The sequence below is a fragment of the Gorilla gorilla genome, chromosome 12 (assembly GCF_029281585.2).
Source record: "Gorilla gorilla gorilla isolate KB3781 chromosome 12, NHGRI_mGorGor1-v2.1_pri, whole genome shotgun sequence".
In the NCBI taxonomy this organism is placed as follows: Eukaryota; Metazoa; Chordata; class Mammalia; order Primates; family Hominidae; genus Gorilla; species Gorilla gorilla.
Window position 1 is genome coordinate 135,948,669 of NC_073236.2, and position 17,469 is coordinate 135,966,137.

The following is a 17,469-nucleotide window of genomic DNA, read 5'->3' on the forward strand; positions in this document are numbered from 1 at the left end:
AAGACAAGCAGCTCTTACCATCCATGCTTCTGTCCCCCGGTGACTAAGAGCAACCCACCTACGGCCATGAAGCTTGGAACGCCGTGGTAAGTCCTAACCTGCCCTTGCCGCCCTGGGATTCTGAGTGGGGCTTACATGTGGAGATTTCCCATGGGAAGTTTAGATCTCGGGCTGCCCACCTACCTGCAAGATGACAGGAGGCTCTTTGACTCCTTTCCAAAAGAAGAAATAATATATGATATCAATACATCTGTGTCCATCTAGATAGATATCTAGCAAACTTCTTTATAAAATAGCTTCTAAAGAAAAGCAATCCGAACTAGTTTTATCAAGTGCAGAATGCTGGGAAACACAGGTCATTCGCAAAGCTATCTGGGATGCAGTAACTTTCACAAAAAAGGGAAAGAAAATAAGAAAAAAAGAGAGAGAGACAGAGAGCAGATCATGATAGAGAGAGAGATGGACACCACACCCAGCACCGTGTAGCTGCCTCATGCTCCATCCAAGCCAGGGGTGCCAATACCACATCGCCTTCATAAAGATGAAGAGACTCGTCCTCAGGGGGGCGGAATCTGATGGAGGTTACCGAGGCAGCAAATTACTGACCTAAGATTCTAACTCCAATCTTCTGATTCCAAAGCCTTTGTTATTTGCTCCACCCCACAACTGCCTCACAAGCATCCCAGAGTCCAGTCAGCAGACAGCAGAGGAGACTGTCAGCAGACCACCTTGGAGGGGATGCTTGGAGCTGCCTAACGTGTGATTCAAAGATGAATTCCATGTGTTTGGAGAAGAAGCCCCAGCCTCAACACAAAGGTTGGCCACATTCCAGCCAGGGTAGCACGGAGTGAAGGCCCGTGGAGGGAGAGCTGGGCTTTTCTGAACTACTTCAGTACACCTTGCTGTGCCTCGGCCTGCCGTGTTTCATCCCCATGGCTGTCCTCAGTGATGTGCATGGTCACTGCTCCCTTCACCACTGAGAAGACGGGCACAGGACAGTCAGGGGACGTGTCCAAGGTCCCACAGCAGGAAGGGCTGGAGTCAGAATGTGGTCTGAGAGGCTGGATATACAAAGAGACAATGGCGTGACCATCTGTACAAATGGAACTATGGCCCACAACCTGCAGCAGCCAGCCCAGGAAGCCAACCCGTCACCTGCAGCAGCCAGGATGGATGCTGGCCTGCCCTCAGTAAGTTACGCCTGTGGGAAGTCAGGCCCCTATCTCTAGCCCCAGTCTAGGAATCAAGCAACCCATAAGAGTCAGTCCCAGATGCCCAAGACCTGGTTAATAACTCACAGCTGCCCCAACTCCTGCCCTGACATCCCACTGAGGACAAACCAAGAAAGACAAATGTGCTCCCCTTAAACGCACACGGGATGCCCCGATTCTAGTTGCCGCCCCAGCTTCCAGGCCAGCAGCCTCCATTGGGGCTCACCAGGTACCTTCCCTTGCCCTGGAAAGCTCCCACGCCCACACCGGGTGCCTTCTCTTCCCCTGGGAAGCTCCCACGCCCACACCGGGTGCCTTCTCTTCCCCTGGGAAGCTCCCACACCCGGCCTGCTGAGTTGCTGCAAAAATGTAAGTGACAGTGGCCAGCTCTTTCGCTCTTACTCCAGCTGGAGATAAGCAGCCTCTGTCTGTCCTCGTTTGGGCACCTTGCTCCTTCCCAGGAGTCTGAGAGACTCTCCTGCCCCACAGTGTGGGCTCCACCACCCTCCTGCCTGCTGTGGGAAATCAGGAGGGTGAAGATGAAGCTGGACTTGGCCCAGAGGTGCCCACAGGGACGCCCAGAGCTGCACAAGCTCCCTCCATCTTGCCTCTGGGCCCAGCTCTGCATTGCTCCAAAGCCCTCATCAGTGTCTGCTTTCTGTTGCAATAACTGAATACCTGAGATTGGACAATTTATAAAGAAAAAAATTATATCTGACAATTCTGGAGGCTGGAATTCCATGGTTGGGGGTGCATCAGATGAGGGCCTCCCCTCTGCACCATGACTTAGCCGAGGGCATCACATGGCAAAGGGTAGGGGTGTTGCCCTGCGGTCTCTCTTCCTCTTCCTACAAAGCTGCCAGCCCCGTCGGGGCCCGCTCTGATGACCTCATCTAACCCTAATCACCTCCCAGAGGCCCCACCTCCAAATGCCATCAGCATTTGGACTTGAGGATTAAGGTTCCAAGCACATAGGCATACACATGCACACACCACACACACAACACGCACACTCACACAGTCATACACACAACACACACATACACCACACACACACCACACAAACACACATGCACACACCACACACAACACGCACACAACACACACGTACAGAAGTGGGGCCAACTTATTGACATTTTGTCTACACAGCTCTGGCCAAAGCACTCCTGGGCCGAGGCTCGGCACTGCCGGGCAGCCGTCACAGTCAGACCAGCGGGGTCCACAGGAGCTGTGGACGCAGCCTCGGGATAGATGCAGCGGGGCCACACGCCTCTTCCCCTGGTTTAAATGTTTATCCAAAAAAGAAAAACATAGCCTGAGATTTCACTCTGTGTGGCACGGACAGTCACACACAACACACATACACAACACACACTCACATGAATCACACACACACACGCACCACACACAACACGCACACTCACAGTCACACACGCACACACAACACACACATACACCACACACAACAGTCACACACACAAACACACACTCACATGCACCACACACATGCACACACCACACAACATGCACTCACAGTCACACATGCACACACAACACACACATACACCACACACAACAGTCACACACACACACAACACACACTCACATGCACCACACACACACATGCACACACCACACACAACATGCACACTTACAGTCACACATGTACACACAACACACACATACACCACACACAACACAGTCATACACACACATGCACACACACATGCACACACCAGACACACCATGCAAAAAGTCATACACATATGCACACACAACACGCACATACACACACACATCACACACATCACACACATTCACACATGCACACACAACACACATGCACATGTACACACATACACATGACACATTTGCACACCACACAATACACACATGCACACACGAACTCATTCACACACATACACATTTGCACACCACATACACAACCCACACATTCACACACATACAACACACTCTCACACATGCACATACAACACACATACACCACACACATACACAACACACACATTCACATACCACATATACGCACCACACACAACACACACATGCACATACCACACACATTCACACACACATGCACACGCACCACACACAGTATTCACACACATGCACATTTCCACACACATACACATACCACACACATTCACACACATGCACACACATATACCACACACAACACACACATTCACTCACCACACACACCACACATTCACACACAACACACACGCATTCACACACCACATAAAAACATAACACACACATACACACACACAACACACATTCACACAGCACACGCGTTCACACGCACACCATCCCAGTGTCCTCCCCTGTCCTCCCCTTTCCCCTCACAGCCTGCTTAAAAATACAGCCTTGCTCCCTGTAATCTAAGCCCAAACCGCCAGGACCTTCAGGGAAAAATCCCTCAATGGGGAAGCCAGTTGGAAAAGAAACAAGTGCCTGGCAGCCACACAGAGTGAAATCTCAGGCTACGTTTTTCTTTTCTGGATAAACATTTAAACCAGAGGAAGAGGCGTGTAGCCCCGCTGCATCTATCCTGAGGCTGCGTCCACAGCCCGCGTGGCCCCCGCTGGTCTGACAGTAAGGGCTGCCCGGCAGTGCGGAGCCTCGGCTCAGGAGTGCTTTGGCCAGAGCTGTGCGGACAAAATGTCAATAAGTTGGCCCCAGTTGAAAACATGATAAAAGTCTGAAGCTGACGCTACAAGATGTGACTCTAGCCTGGTGTTCTGTAATAGGGAGCGGGGTGGACGCGGGAATACCAGCTTCTTTCACCATTTTCGCCTGTCCTAAGTTGTGTGAGTTTTTCTCTTTAAAACCCTGGTCTTCACCCTTCACTCCCACTTCGTCCAATGTCTTTCTTGGACACTGAACATTACTTCGCACAACTTTTTATTTTTTAACTTGGAGCAATTGAGAATATCAGAGAAAGGTAAATTCCTCAATGACACCAGATGATCCATTTAAGAACAATACAAAACCAATACGTGTATTACATTGCCAGAAGTTTCAAGCCCAATTTTATGAACTGTGACCCCTTTCCACATTAGAGAAAACAGATAGATAAGCACTTGGATAGCCAAGTCAATAAATAGAAAGACAAAGCCAAACTTTGATTATATGCATTTATGGAAAGATCAGTACAGGTAAGTCAAAACCACAAAGTACCCAAATCTCATTTGAGATTTTACAATTTATGTCAACTTTCCTTCCATCAACCTTCTGTAGGAATATATTGAAGGGGGGAGGATAAGGAAAATAGAAATACTACCTTTTAAAAAACAATGCCTAAATACCTTTGTTTTTCCCTTTCTTCTGGAAGTACACATGCGTAGTAGAGTCCTCGTGAACCAAACATTTCCATTTTGGAGTAACACATGAGTCACACACACCTGATTCAAATCTTGACTGAGCAACTGAATTAGCAGTGAAGCCTTGGAGAAGTTTCTTAAATGTCCTAAATTCATCTTCTTTTTCTAGAAGAGAGAATAATAGTCCTATCTCTCAGGGTGTGGGCATCAGCCAGGCACAAGATAGACACTTGCCAATCACAGGGCTGACTACTGACCCATACCCTGTGAGGGTGGGCAGTGCCTGCAAGCGGCAGTTTCTAAACAAGCAAAGGCAGCGCAGAAATACGCCAGACCCACGGTTTCTATCACCAAAGCCAAACCCGTTGCACGGCCATAGAGAAGAAGGTGTGTGTCTTCCCTCCCCTTCCACATGGACTCCAAAACTGCTCTTTTGAGAACTTCCCACTGTCTGGGTGCCCTTGCATTAATGAGACTTAGCTTGGCCACAGACAGGAAGGACCAGGAAGCAACAGTGTTCCCACCTGGGTCCCTACCCCACAGAAGGGACTGTCCTGCATCTGTGGGGGGCAGCAGGGCAGAGAGGGAGGAAAAGTGTTAGCCAGGGTTCGGAGGACCCTAATCCAAGTGCACCTCCATTCCAAAGAGGTGTAGATGTTCTAGAAACTGAAATTGGACCTCCCTGAGTTCCAATTTCCTTTGTTTGCAAAGAGCATAATCCTGAGTTATCTTTAAAGCCCTGCCATGGGCTTTGAAGTCAGACAGATGTATTTTGAGCATGATCTGTGTTGCTATTTACCAGACAGCAAGCTCGGGCAACTGGTTTACATTCCTGAGCCTCACTGTCCCCTTTTGAAAATCCCCTTACCCGAAACCATTGCTATGGAAACAAATAATAGACATAAAATACACAGGAATAAGAGCTCACTCGATGATAGCTGTTATCGCTGTTATTGGCATCTCCATTATCATGATGATGATGATTACAAACCCAAATAATTAAGACATAAAGTAAAGATGAAAAAACATGCTGAGCTGACTCCTGGACCTGGGGCTCCATAAACCTTGGCTGTTCTTATTATCAGAGCTCTCGTTACTCCCTGCATAGCCCTCCATGGCTGTCTAGAGGCCAGTGTTCCCTCTGTAAATTGTTATCATTTCTCTTTAGTGGGAGCCCCCTTGCAGGGAGATCACAGCCAGAGGGAGAGGTAACGCTCTGGACAAGGCCAGTCCCAGATGGCAGGAGGCAGGACAGCACGTGCCTGGGAGGGAAAGACGGGGATGGCGGGGCTTGGACACTTGCTGAAACCCCCCAGCCTGAGCACGTTCTGAGAGGAGACGCCTGCCATTCCTCAATCAACACCCGTGATGCCTCAGCACCTCTGCATTACCTCCTTCTTGCTCCCTGCCTTGCCCTCAGACCTGGAGCTCCTGAGCCACTCCTTGTCTTTGGCCCCAAGACCTGTGGTATCTTCCCTTCAGCTCCTCTGTCTCCTCCACCCTCTGATGCCCCCTCCAGGTGCCTATTGTATTAGTCTATTTTCACGCTGCTGTAAAGACATACCCGAGACTGGGTAATTCATAAAGGAAAGAGGTTTAATTGACTCACAGTTCCGCATGGCTGGGGAGGCCTCAGGAAACTTACAATCATGGCAGAAGGTGAAGGGGAAGAAAAGTATCTTCTTCCCAGGGGGGCAGGAAGGAGAAGTGCAAGTGGGGAAATGCCAGACGCTTATAAAACCATCAGATCTCCTAAGACTCACTCACTATCATGAGAACAGCATGGGAGAAACCGCCCCCATGATCCAATCACCTCCACCTGGTCCCGCCCTTGACAGGTGGGGATTACAATTCTAAGTGAGATTTGGGTGGAGACAGAGCCAAACCGTATCACCCATCCTGCCTGTCGGTGCTTGATCCTCATGCTCACTGCACCTTTTCTTCTCCCCTCCCCTGCCCTTCCCTCCTCTCCTCTCCCCTCTTCTCAAGGGTGCCCTTGTTGGAGAACATGGGGGCCAAACTCCAAACGTGGCAAGAGATAACAAATGACTTGTCTGGTGGCTGAACCCTGAGCTGGGAGCACTGCCTGGAGAAAACTGTAAGCCCTCTGCCATCCTGTGCCAGGCCAGAAGGCACCTCACTACAGAATTCAATTATAGCAACAACAATCACATGGAATAATAATAAATCAGTAGTTATAGGCCAGGCACACTTGTAATCCCAGCACTCTGGGGGGCTGAGTCAGGAGGACTGCTTGAGGCCAGGAGTTTGAGACCAGCCTGAGCAACATAATGAGACAACATCTCTACAAAAAATACAAAAATTAGCTAGGCATGGTGGCGCATGCCTGCAGTCCCAGCTACTTAGGAGGCTGAGGCAGGAAGATCACTTGAGCTGGGGAGTTTGATGCTACAGTGAGCCGTGATCACACCACTGCACTCCAGCCTGGGTGACAGAGTGAGACCCTGCCCGCAACTCAAAAAAAAAAAAAAAAAAAACCGTTATTACACATTGACTGTTCCAGGCACTATCCAAAGCACTGTGGGTAAATTATTTTCTGTAATCTTTATCATCTAGAGGCTGAATAGGCAGACCCCAAGCACTGTCATGCTGCAGTGGATGGTAAATGAGTGCTTGGCTACTCCAGGGAGCCTCAGGAGCCAGACAGTCTTTTTTTTTTTTTTTTTTTGAGATGGAGTCTCGCTCTTTCGCCCAGGCTGGAGTGCAGTGGTGCAATCTCCGCTCACTGCAAGCTCCGCCTCCCAGGTTCACGCCACCCTCCTGCCTCAGCCTCCCAAGTAGCTGGGACTACAGGCACCCACCACCACACCTGGATAATTTTTTGTATTTTTAGTAGAGACGGGGTTTCACCGTGTTAGCCAGGATGGTCTCCATCTCTTGACCTCATGATCCACCCGCCTCGGCCTCCCAAGGAACCAGACAGTCTTTGGAAATGGTCTTTGCAAGTGAGACCTAGATCATCTTCTTACAGGCACCAGACGAAAGTGGCAAGAACTCGAGTGGGCGAGTTGGCAGGCCAAGACACAAGCCCCAGGTTTAACATCAACAGACTGAAAGGTGCTTGGCAAACCACTTGGTCTCATTGCTAATATTAAATGGGGCTGGACAATCTCTGAGGTTTTTTAAGGCTTCTAGATTTTTAGAAACTTCTACTTTTACATCCAGAGACCTTCACATAATTAAATATCAATATCCTCCCTTAGAGGAGGAACAAGTGAGGTACCAGCATCATTATCGGCAAACATTATTTCACACCTCTAGTGCAGCTTGATAAACACACGGAGTGTGTGAGAGATAAATGCTGCTCACTAATGCATCCAGTTCTCCCCCTCGGGAAATGTAGACTTGTATTTCCTGCCTCTCTGAAGTCAGACGTAGCCACCTGACTTGCTTTCACCAATGAAATATGAGCAGAAGTAGCTTGTGTTTCTTCTAGACAGATGCCTTTCAGAATGAATGCACGATGCACAATTTCCTCTTCCTCTTGCCTGGTGACAGGGGATGTCCCAGAGCTCCTGCCCACCATAAAGCAACACACAAATGAACAAGAGATACACCCCTGAGAGCTGGGGCTTGCTTGTTACTGCAGTGTACGCAGGCTGTCCTGACTGATACACTGAGCACCTTGCAAGTGCCAGGCACATTTCCAGGCTCAGGAGATGCCGCTGGTGAGGGCAGCTGCTGTTGATGAGCACCCCCTTGTCAGGCAACACCTGAGTTCTTTCAGGAAGACAGTTGAAAAGCTACAGGAGATTGGAAGAGACATCCTGAGATAGTCCACAGTGGAGCTCTGTGGTCAGGACATGCCAGCACCCTCTCAATGTCACAGTGCAAAGCCAACTGACTCCATCATAAGGGACTATCAGTGTGTGTGAATGCCTCCTACACCAGCCAGTCCTGTCTGCCATAAGGACTATAGTGACACAAAGGAGGCAGGAAGGGAGGGCCACTGTGTGATTAGCTCTTACACGCAGTCCCTTAGGCATTTGTCTGAGTGGATCATCTGCTGTAGACAGAACAGATTGGGTCCTTAGTGCACATTCAGGGCAAATGGAACTGACTACCTGTATGCAGCATTCATCCTTTTAGCAAAGTTTTCTCACTGCATAGCTATTTGGCTTGTTAAGCCTGCAATTCTGGGTCTGGGCCAAGACATGGGGAACAGTGATGCTAATGAGAACACCAAAGAAACACAGCAGTAAGCGGCGAGCCACAGCTGCCTATCACCTTCATACCTGCCACATTCCCTTAAGTGTAAGTTGACTTGCCGTCCCATCCATCCTTATCATCTCTCTGGGGTTCAGGTCTCCAGAAATGTCCCAGCCTCTACTCACATATCTATACAACATGCCATTGATAAGGCAGTCGTTAAACAACTAGCATTTTGCATTCTGAAGTGAAAATTAAAAATGCACAGTCCTTTTTAATTCAATTTCTAATTAGTGCACTATATACAACCCGGAATGATGGCAAATTGATAAAATATGCAAATGAAGCAACAATTCATAGACTATATTAAAATTTCCATTTAAACTGTTAGTTAAGCTATACACATTTGTAAATGTAAACATTAACCCTCAGGAAAAATATTTTCTAAACTACAGCATAATTGGAAACTCCAGAATCATATATAACAGAAAAGAGATCATTACACAGACGGGTACCTTTATCGCTATAAATAAAAGAACATTTCCACAGAGTTGTTGCTTCCTCTTAGCTGCTCCCACAGCACTTTCCCTGGCTCTCCGTGGAGCCACTGTTTATACCCTCCTCCATGGTAGGCAGTGGAGTACGCATCTGCCTCCAAAGCCAGCAAGCCATGCCCTCAAGGGCAGCACCAAGCCTGGCTCATCCGTACTCCCCGTATTGCCCAGAGCACAGGAGGTGCTTGCAGCCCTCCGCTGAACTGGTTGAAATTGAACAATATGGAGTTGAACTGAATTGGATCAAATTTAATGAAATTAAATGGCATGTGATGTCTGTAGGTTTCCATTTTAGAAGCTATGCAATGAAGTCCAAATTCCCTCCTCTTCTACCAGATGAAATGCCTCAGGCCAACATGCAAGCAAGCCTGGGATCAGGAGATGCTCAGGACGGAACAATCCACAAACTGAACCAGGCTGCCTGTCCACAGGTGCACTAACCACCTTCCCACCCAGGAAGGTGTTGGAACCCCACTCTCAATGGAGAAAAGGTACTCCTGGACCAGCTGGCACAGCCCCTCTGGTTAGCCCTCCCAAAACCCCTCAATGTGAAGGATCTCTGCTAATGTGAGGCCGAACAACACAGGATTCAGAATCTTCAAAACAGTTGCTGTGACCTGTAATTTTCATCAGTCTCTGCAAATAATTATATCATAATTTATGTTGAGGAAAAGGTGGCTTTCAAGAAAAGTATACTTAGCTGTTTTTTACCTGACAATGAAAAACACAAAAATCTTCTATTTTTACCCAATTTTGCCTAACGTGCTAGAAAGCTTAGAGCAAAACAATGTACAAGAGTGGTCAGCACCCCTTGATCTCCAGTTCTTGGTTGGGTATTGCCATCTCTCTTCTACCTGGTTTCTTCTTTCTTCTTTCTTTTTGAGACAGAGTCTTGTTCTGTCACCCAGGCTGGAGTGCAGTGGCACTATCTGGGCTCACTGCAACCTCCACCTCCTGAGTTCAAGCAATTCTTATACCTCAGCCTCCTGAGTAGCCCGGGTAGCTGGGATTACAGGCGCCGCCACCACACCTGGCTAATTTTTGTATTTTTAGTAGAGATGGGGTTTCACCACGTTGGCCAGGCTGGTCTTGAACTCTTGACCTCAAGTGATCCACCCGCCTTAGCCTCCCAAAGTGCTGGATTACAGGCATGAGCCACCACACCCAGACTCTTATTTCTTTTCTGTTGTTGTTGTTTTACTATATTCTCTACTGGTATTTATTGAAAATAGTCTCTATTTCCTTTTGAAAGTATAAAGGCAATAAATAATACATAAACCAAAATAGAACAAATGTCGAACTATATTAGAACTGCTGAGCAAGAAAAGCTGTGCTAGCCGCCCAAACGCTGCCATAAACTACACACTTCCTTCCGTCATGTCAAAATTCATAAACAGGTAACAAATTATATTGGGAAAATAAGATTATAATTTTAGCATTGAAAAAAGACAAATGATTTGGAAAACAGCATTAGTGATTTTCCAAAAGACCCATGAATTAATAATCTATAAATAGGAACCACATTCCCATGCATTGCCAGGCATTCTAATCACCTCTGCAAAAGACTAGTCAATAAGAGGGAAAAAATTGGTGTTTTAAGGGGGAGGAAGAAGCAGAGATGGAAACTCTCGTTATTTGAATGCAATTGTGTTTCAAGTGATGTTTTGTAGAGTGTTCTGCATACAGTATCTATGGGATAGGGTCATAATTCTTATTTTATAGGTGAGACCAATTTTACCAAGGCACAGAAATAAGTAACTCGGCCAATATCCTAGCATCAGAAGAAGTCATAAATGATCCATCCAAGGTTAAGTCCTAAGGTTTTCTCTCCAAAAGGTGCCATTGTACCATTAGTGACTCCAAAATCCTTTCAAATGTTCTGTGTGCTTCACATTGATTATAACATTTTATCCTCCTACTAACTGTAGGTAGAAGTTAGACTAGGAATCCGCCCATTTTGGGAGTGAAGAAACTGAAGCCAAGAGGCGTATGTGCCTGATTGGGTCATAACCAGGCTCTGATATTTCACAGCAGAACTACGCTCCAGCTCTCTCTATCCCGGGGCTAGAACACTGTCACGCAGCTTCCTTTGCACCATCCTGTAGAAAAGCGAGGACTTCAGTCTTAAAGACTCACCTTCCAGCTGCTCATTCCAGGAGAGGGAAGAGTCGAATGTGCCTGCATGCACGTTATCCTACCGAGAGTGTTCATATGTGATTTTATGCCCCTTCCCTCCACGCTAGACTTAGCAACAATATTTTTTAAATGTGGGTAAGGCTTTGGGGATAAATCGAGAAATGTGTTCTGTCCCCCAGATGCAATTACAATGCATCCGGCCTGTGTGTCAAGCTCCTAAGCCTTCTGAAAATATCTTCCTCCTGACCATTTTGTAAGACAGCAGAGTCAAGAAAACAAAATTCCGGGAAAGAGGAGGTTAACTGGATGTCTGATTGCCTCCAAAAAGCAATTAAGACTCAAGCAGAAAGTTCAAGTTGATACTGAACCAGTTCAACCCTGCTATCGCCAAGCCCATGAAATCCCAGAGCTGCCCTGCCTCAATATAGACTGACATGTTTCTAATGGCCATGATGATGCATATTCAGCAGCGTAAACACCATTGGCCTTTCCTAAATCAATATTCATGGAAACCCTCAGGCAATCAATATGCAGAGGGTAAGCCTTCCCCAGGGTAGCTTCTGCTACAAATGGCAGCAGGCCCCTCCCACCCTCTAAACCCAGGCGTCAACGCACTTCCTTGACGCACACTAAGTCTTCAAAATGCATGCCTGGGGCTGCCCTCTTGTCATATACACATTGATTCACATAGAAAACTCTTCAACCTCCCTAACAGAAACGTACCTCGCCCACCACTCATCAGAGATTTCGGCTGAGGGTTATAAACTGAGCAGCCTATTTTTGTTTTGTCTTTGATTTTTTGTAAGTTTAACTGAGCTCCACCAGGTAGTTCTAATAAGTCTAATTCCAACTTGCAGGGGAGGGGTAAGGACTGAGGGACTCATGGTCTCCATGAAGCTAAGCAAGGAGGAAGATAAGGATGCCTTCAGCTAGCACAATGCCTGGCCACCCATAGCTGCTAAAGAAATCTTTTTTTAAAAAAAAATCTCATTTTTAGTATTTGTGGGTACACAGTAAGTGCATTTATTTATGGGGTATACGAGAGATTTTGACACAGGAGTACTGTATTAGTCTATTCTCACACTACTAATAAAGATATACCTGAGACTGGGTAATTTATAAAGGAAGGAGGTTTAACAGACTCACAGTTCCACAGGGCTGGGGAAGCCTCACAATCATGGCAGAAGGCAAAGGAGGAACAAAGTCACGTCTTACATGGCAACAGGCAAGAGAGTGTGTGCAGGAAAACTCTCATTTATAAAACCATCAGATTTCATGAGACTTATTCACAAACACGAGAACAGTATGGAGGAAACCACCCCCATGATTCAGTTACCTCCACCTCACCCCCTCTCCTTGACACGTGGGGATTATTACAATTCAAGGTGAGATTTGGGTGGGGACACAGCCAAACCATATCACATACAATGTGCAATAGCCACATCCGGATAAATGGGGCATCTAGAGAAATGCTTTCAGGAACAGAAGAGAAATTGAGTGAAATCCTCCTGTTCTTGCAGCTGATAGTCAAGTCTAGTTCTATGTGGCTCCAAATGCCTCCACCATGAGCTCAAGACAGTGACTGACTGAAAAACCCTCTCTATTACAGACCACAACATTGAACCCAACAACCCCCTAAGTAGGTGAGTGGTTAAAAGCAAACGAGTCCCTGGAGGTCCTTGTGTTAAGTGAAATAAGCCAGGCACAGAAAGACAAATATCCCGAGCTCTCACTCAAATGTGGGAACTATAAAAAAAAAAAAAAATGTTGATCTCATGGAGGTCGAGAATAGAATGATGGATACCAGAGGCTGGCAAGGGTGTGTGGGTGGGAGGATGTGTGGGTGGGAAGGGTGTGTGCGTGGGAGGATGTGTGGGTGGGAAGGGTGTGTGGGTGGGATTGAACAGAGACGAGTCAATGGGTATAAACATACAGTTAGACAAAAGGTGTGAGTTCCATTGTTCAATTCAGAGTGGCTGACTATAGTTAATAACAATGTATATTTCAAAGTAGCTGGAAGAAAGGACTTGAAATGTTCCCAAGTCATAGAAATGATCAGTACTTGGCCGGGCGCCGTGGCTCACGCCTGTAATCCCAGCACTTTGGGAGGCCGAGGCGGGCGGGTCACGAGGAAGTCAGGAGATCGAGACCATCCTGGCTAACACAGTGAAACCCCATGTCTACTAGAAATACAAAAAATTAGCCGGGCGTGGTGGCGGGCACCTGTAGTCCCAGCTACTCGGGAGACTGAGGCAGGAGAATGGCGTGAACCAGGGAGGCGGAGCTTGCAGTGAGCCGAGATCACGCCACTGCACTCCAGCCTGGGCGACAGAGTGAGACTCCGTCTCAAAAATAAAAAATTTAAAAAAAAAAAGAAATGATCAGTACTTGAGGTGATGGACACCCCAAATACCTTGACTTGATCATTGCGAATTCTATGCATGTAGCAAAATATCACATATACCCCATAAATACATAAAATATTGTGTATCAATTTTTAAAAAGCAAGGGACTCAGAAATGACCAGGTGTTAGTTGGGTGATTTTGTGTAGGCCATTTAACCTCCATTGGTGCTCCAGCTTTCTCATCTGTAAATTAGGGAAAACTTGGAGCACCTCCTGGGACTGTAGTGAGAATTAAATGAAATTGTGAAAATAAAAGACTGAACACAAGTCCTGCGCAGAGAAAGGATTCAGTTAATGGTAGCCGTCACTCTTCATCAGCCTGGAATGCATTAGATTAAGGAAACATAAGTGCTCATCTTTTTTTCTCCCTTTAAAGTAGAGGATAGCAAGGTACAGTGAGGAATTAGCACAGCTCCCGCAGGGGAGGTGTGGGCAGGAAAGGAGGGCTGAGAAAGGAGTGGCCAGGGACTGTCTAACCGGGTTCTTTCTGTTTTCTGCAGGTTGTACTCACATCATTGGTCTTATGGGGAAATTTTAAGGCCTCCCGCTTGTAAGGTTTTATAGCCCTCTATGGAATATTGAAGAAAGAGTAAAATGCATCCAAAAAAAAAACACTAAACTGGATAAATTCTAAGGCCTCTTCAGGTCTTAAGATGGCCATTTTCTAGGTCCTCTTGCTGCAGCAGTGAAATCCACAAACACGGACAAGTCAGTCAGTTACGTGCCTTTCAGAGAAAACTTCTGACTTAGGAATTCCAGCTATTTGGCCCAACCCATATTAGATTGTGTTATAAAGACATGGTAAATTACATCACCAAGGGAAGAGCAGAGGAAACATAATATTCCTTCAAGACCCATCAGCTCAGATGTTAGCAGAACACCCCTAAGGAGGAAAACAAGAAATTTTGGGTTTGAACTTGGTACTTCCCAGCAGCCCTGGGAGTGGGGTCAGAAGCCCTGCTGGGGGCAAAGAACTCTGAGGATCAAAGATGTTGAGCATCACCTAAAAGGCCAAAGATCAGAACAGCGGAGGTGGCCTTTGAAGCCCAACCTGTCTTTCACCAGAGAGTGAGAATGGCCTCTATTTCCAGGAAGCTCACTGCAGCAATAATCATGATGCACTGAGCCTGACAAGGTGAGAATTTACTTTCAGCACCTGCAATAGTTTCCTATTAAAGTTACATATGAAACCCTGCCGTCTTGTACCAACTAATGTTCACACCAGCGTTCCTATTTTCAAGATAAATTGCAAAATAAAAACTCTTGTTTTTGTTAGCAAAAGAAAACTTTAGGAGGATAAAAGGGAGATGAAGAAACAGAAAACACATCAGCTCTCCATCCAGATTACAGAAAGCAGAAAACATCCTGAAGTGAATAACATAGGGATCACTCTTTCTTCCCCCCTGAGATAGCAGGTTACTTTTGAGAAACAAGCTTGAAATTTCTGCACCTGGACCAGCTTCCAGAGGCTTCTGTCCTGACCAGGTGAGAGGGGGGGAAAAAAAAAACAAAAACAAAACTGATGGTCGGTCAGTGGGTAAACAGTGACACCCAGTGGTCACTTAGATAACCAGCTGTGCATTCTCCCAATTCAACTATCCACATACAAAAAAAAATGGTAAAGTAGTATGCATTTTGTTATTCAACAGATATTTACTGAATAACTAGAAGATGCTAGATGTTATTCTATTCATTTTATACCACTCTTCAAATCATGGATGTTTCCCCACCGAAACCGACCCTCACAAAAGAAAAACTATCTGGGGCCTTGGATCCTCTTTCAAAGGCTCAAGGTGAGACCCACGGAGAGGGGTCAGCAAATTCCGAAGGAGATGAAGGGCTTTTCCCAGGGTCACAACCAAATCAAGGCGCCACATGGCAGCCAAGCACGAGTCTCCAGAGGCTTCTCTCAGCGCTCCCATGGGAAAGGGTTTGTGCATGTTGGGTTCAGGCCACGTGAGCACTGCAGGCGTTGATCATAGTATTAATACAAGGATAATTGCTCTTCCTGGCTTTCTTTGACTAACCTCCATAACTTGGTTAAGCCATGTTATCTTCTACTTTTATGATGAGTAAATTGTCATTTTCATCATTTCTTTGTAGCTGGATTTGGGGAAGTAAAGGAAACCAGGGAAGAAGGGGCAGAAAGAATTGGTTTCCACCGTGACCTTTGAACCCTCGGGCGAGTTGTCAACCTCACTGAGGATGAGTGTACTTGATATCAAATGAGGTCACTTTACTCGCAAGCTTGTTGCGAGGACTGAATGAAACCTTTTCTTTTTTCTTGGAGTTTCAGAGCAACGTCCCTGAGCCAAGCCCCACACCGGCTTGAGCCCTATTGTCGGTCAATACACGGTGCTTTCTCCCCTCCCCTCTGCACTCCAGCTTACTCTGCAGTCAGGAGGTGGCACCAGGATCCCCTTTAAGACTTTGCCACTTGGGCCGGCTGTGCCCCTGTGAAATTCCCTGTTTCTATTGCAGGCCACAAGGACGAGCTGAGAAATGGCTTCCAGTCACCATCTAGATTAGAAAGCCTATATTTCAAATATAGAGATACCAATTATGCCTGTAAAAAGACATTAAATCCCACAGAGCTGTAATTCCTAGACTCTACGAATTTCATCTTGCACCAAATTTTATTATTTCATTTATAATTCGGATTCTTCAAATCTAAGAGTGCCTGGCTCAAAAGTAAAATACCTACAACTATTCCAAAACTGGACTCTTTAATTGCCTTACTGGAACCAGTAGCTGATTCAAAGCAAAACGAAACAAAATTCCTCCTTTCTCTGATTTAGTGAATCAATGATCTAACTGAACTCATTTTTGGACTGAGTTTGCGGCACTTGCAGCCCTGAGGGACACATTCCCCCACCACACTGAGCCTGCACTCCCATCAATGCAAATGAACATTTTGCTTATTCAGATTGGGGGGGGTGAAGGAAGTCACAAAAGGGTTAATATATATGGCATTTCATTGTAATATGTACTCATTACTAACTAAATTAAAAGAGATGTAAGTTATTAAAAACTCCATCTTAAGAAAGTAACAGAAATCAGAGTTCAGATTCGTTGTTACTGAGTTTCCAACCAACACCTGTGAGTTAAACCTACGGCCACCCTGAAAACGGTTCATATTTTCAAAAGCTTCATCGAAGATGAGCTGCACTAAAGATTCATATTACATATCATGCTGTAATAAGAAAATCAAATAAAGCCTTTCCATATTCAATAATAAAGTTTAAAGAAAAGTAATATTTGTTTAGCCAGTTAGCCAGAAATTAGATGTATCAGAATACATCATTCTTTGAGCATTTTAGAAAATCAGGGTATTTCTACATTGTGTTTTTCTTTGTAAGCCCTCAAAAAATATAGAGAATATTCTTGAAATTATAGTGTTTGTCTTCTGGAACAAAAAATACTAATCAAGGAAATCTACAAATTTAACGGTTTATTGAGTTTCCACAGGAAACACTGTGTGAGGAGGCTGAGGCTTAGAAGTTCAAAAACTAAAAGGATTGTTATGATTTCGATAATAATATCTTATGTCTGCACAACATCTGAACTCAGTTCTTTCCTGAGGTTCTCTCATTCTTCAAGCAGCCTCTGAGGTAGGCAGGGGCGATAATATTGGTTCCATTTTACA

General features: G+C 45.9%; 1 long non-coding RNA gene across 1 annotated transcript; it reads left to right on the plus strand.

Annotated features, from left to right (window-relative positions):
• The first annotated feature begins 634 nt into the window (after positions 1-634).
• LOC134756729 (uncharacterized) lies at positions 635-15,222 on the plus strand. Its single transcript, XR_010129832.1, has 3 exons — positions 635-1,190; positions 12,939-13,061; positions 14,324-15,222. It is a non-coding gene; the product is annotated as an uncharacterized lncRNA (long non-coding RNA).
• Positions 15,223-17,469: the final 2,247 nt, after the last annotated feature.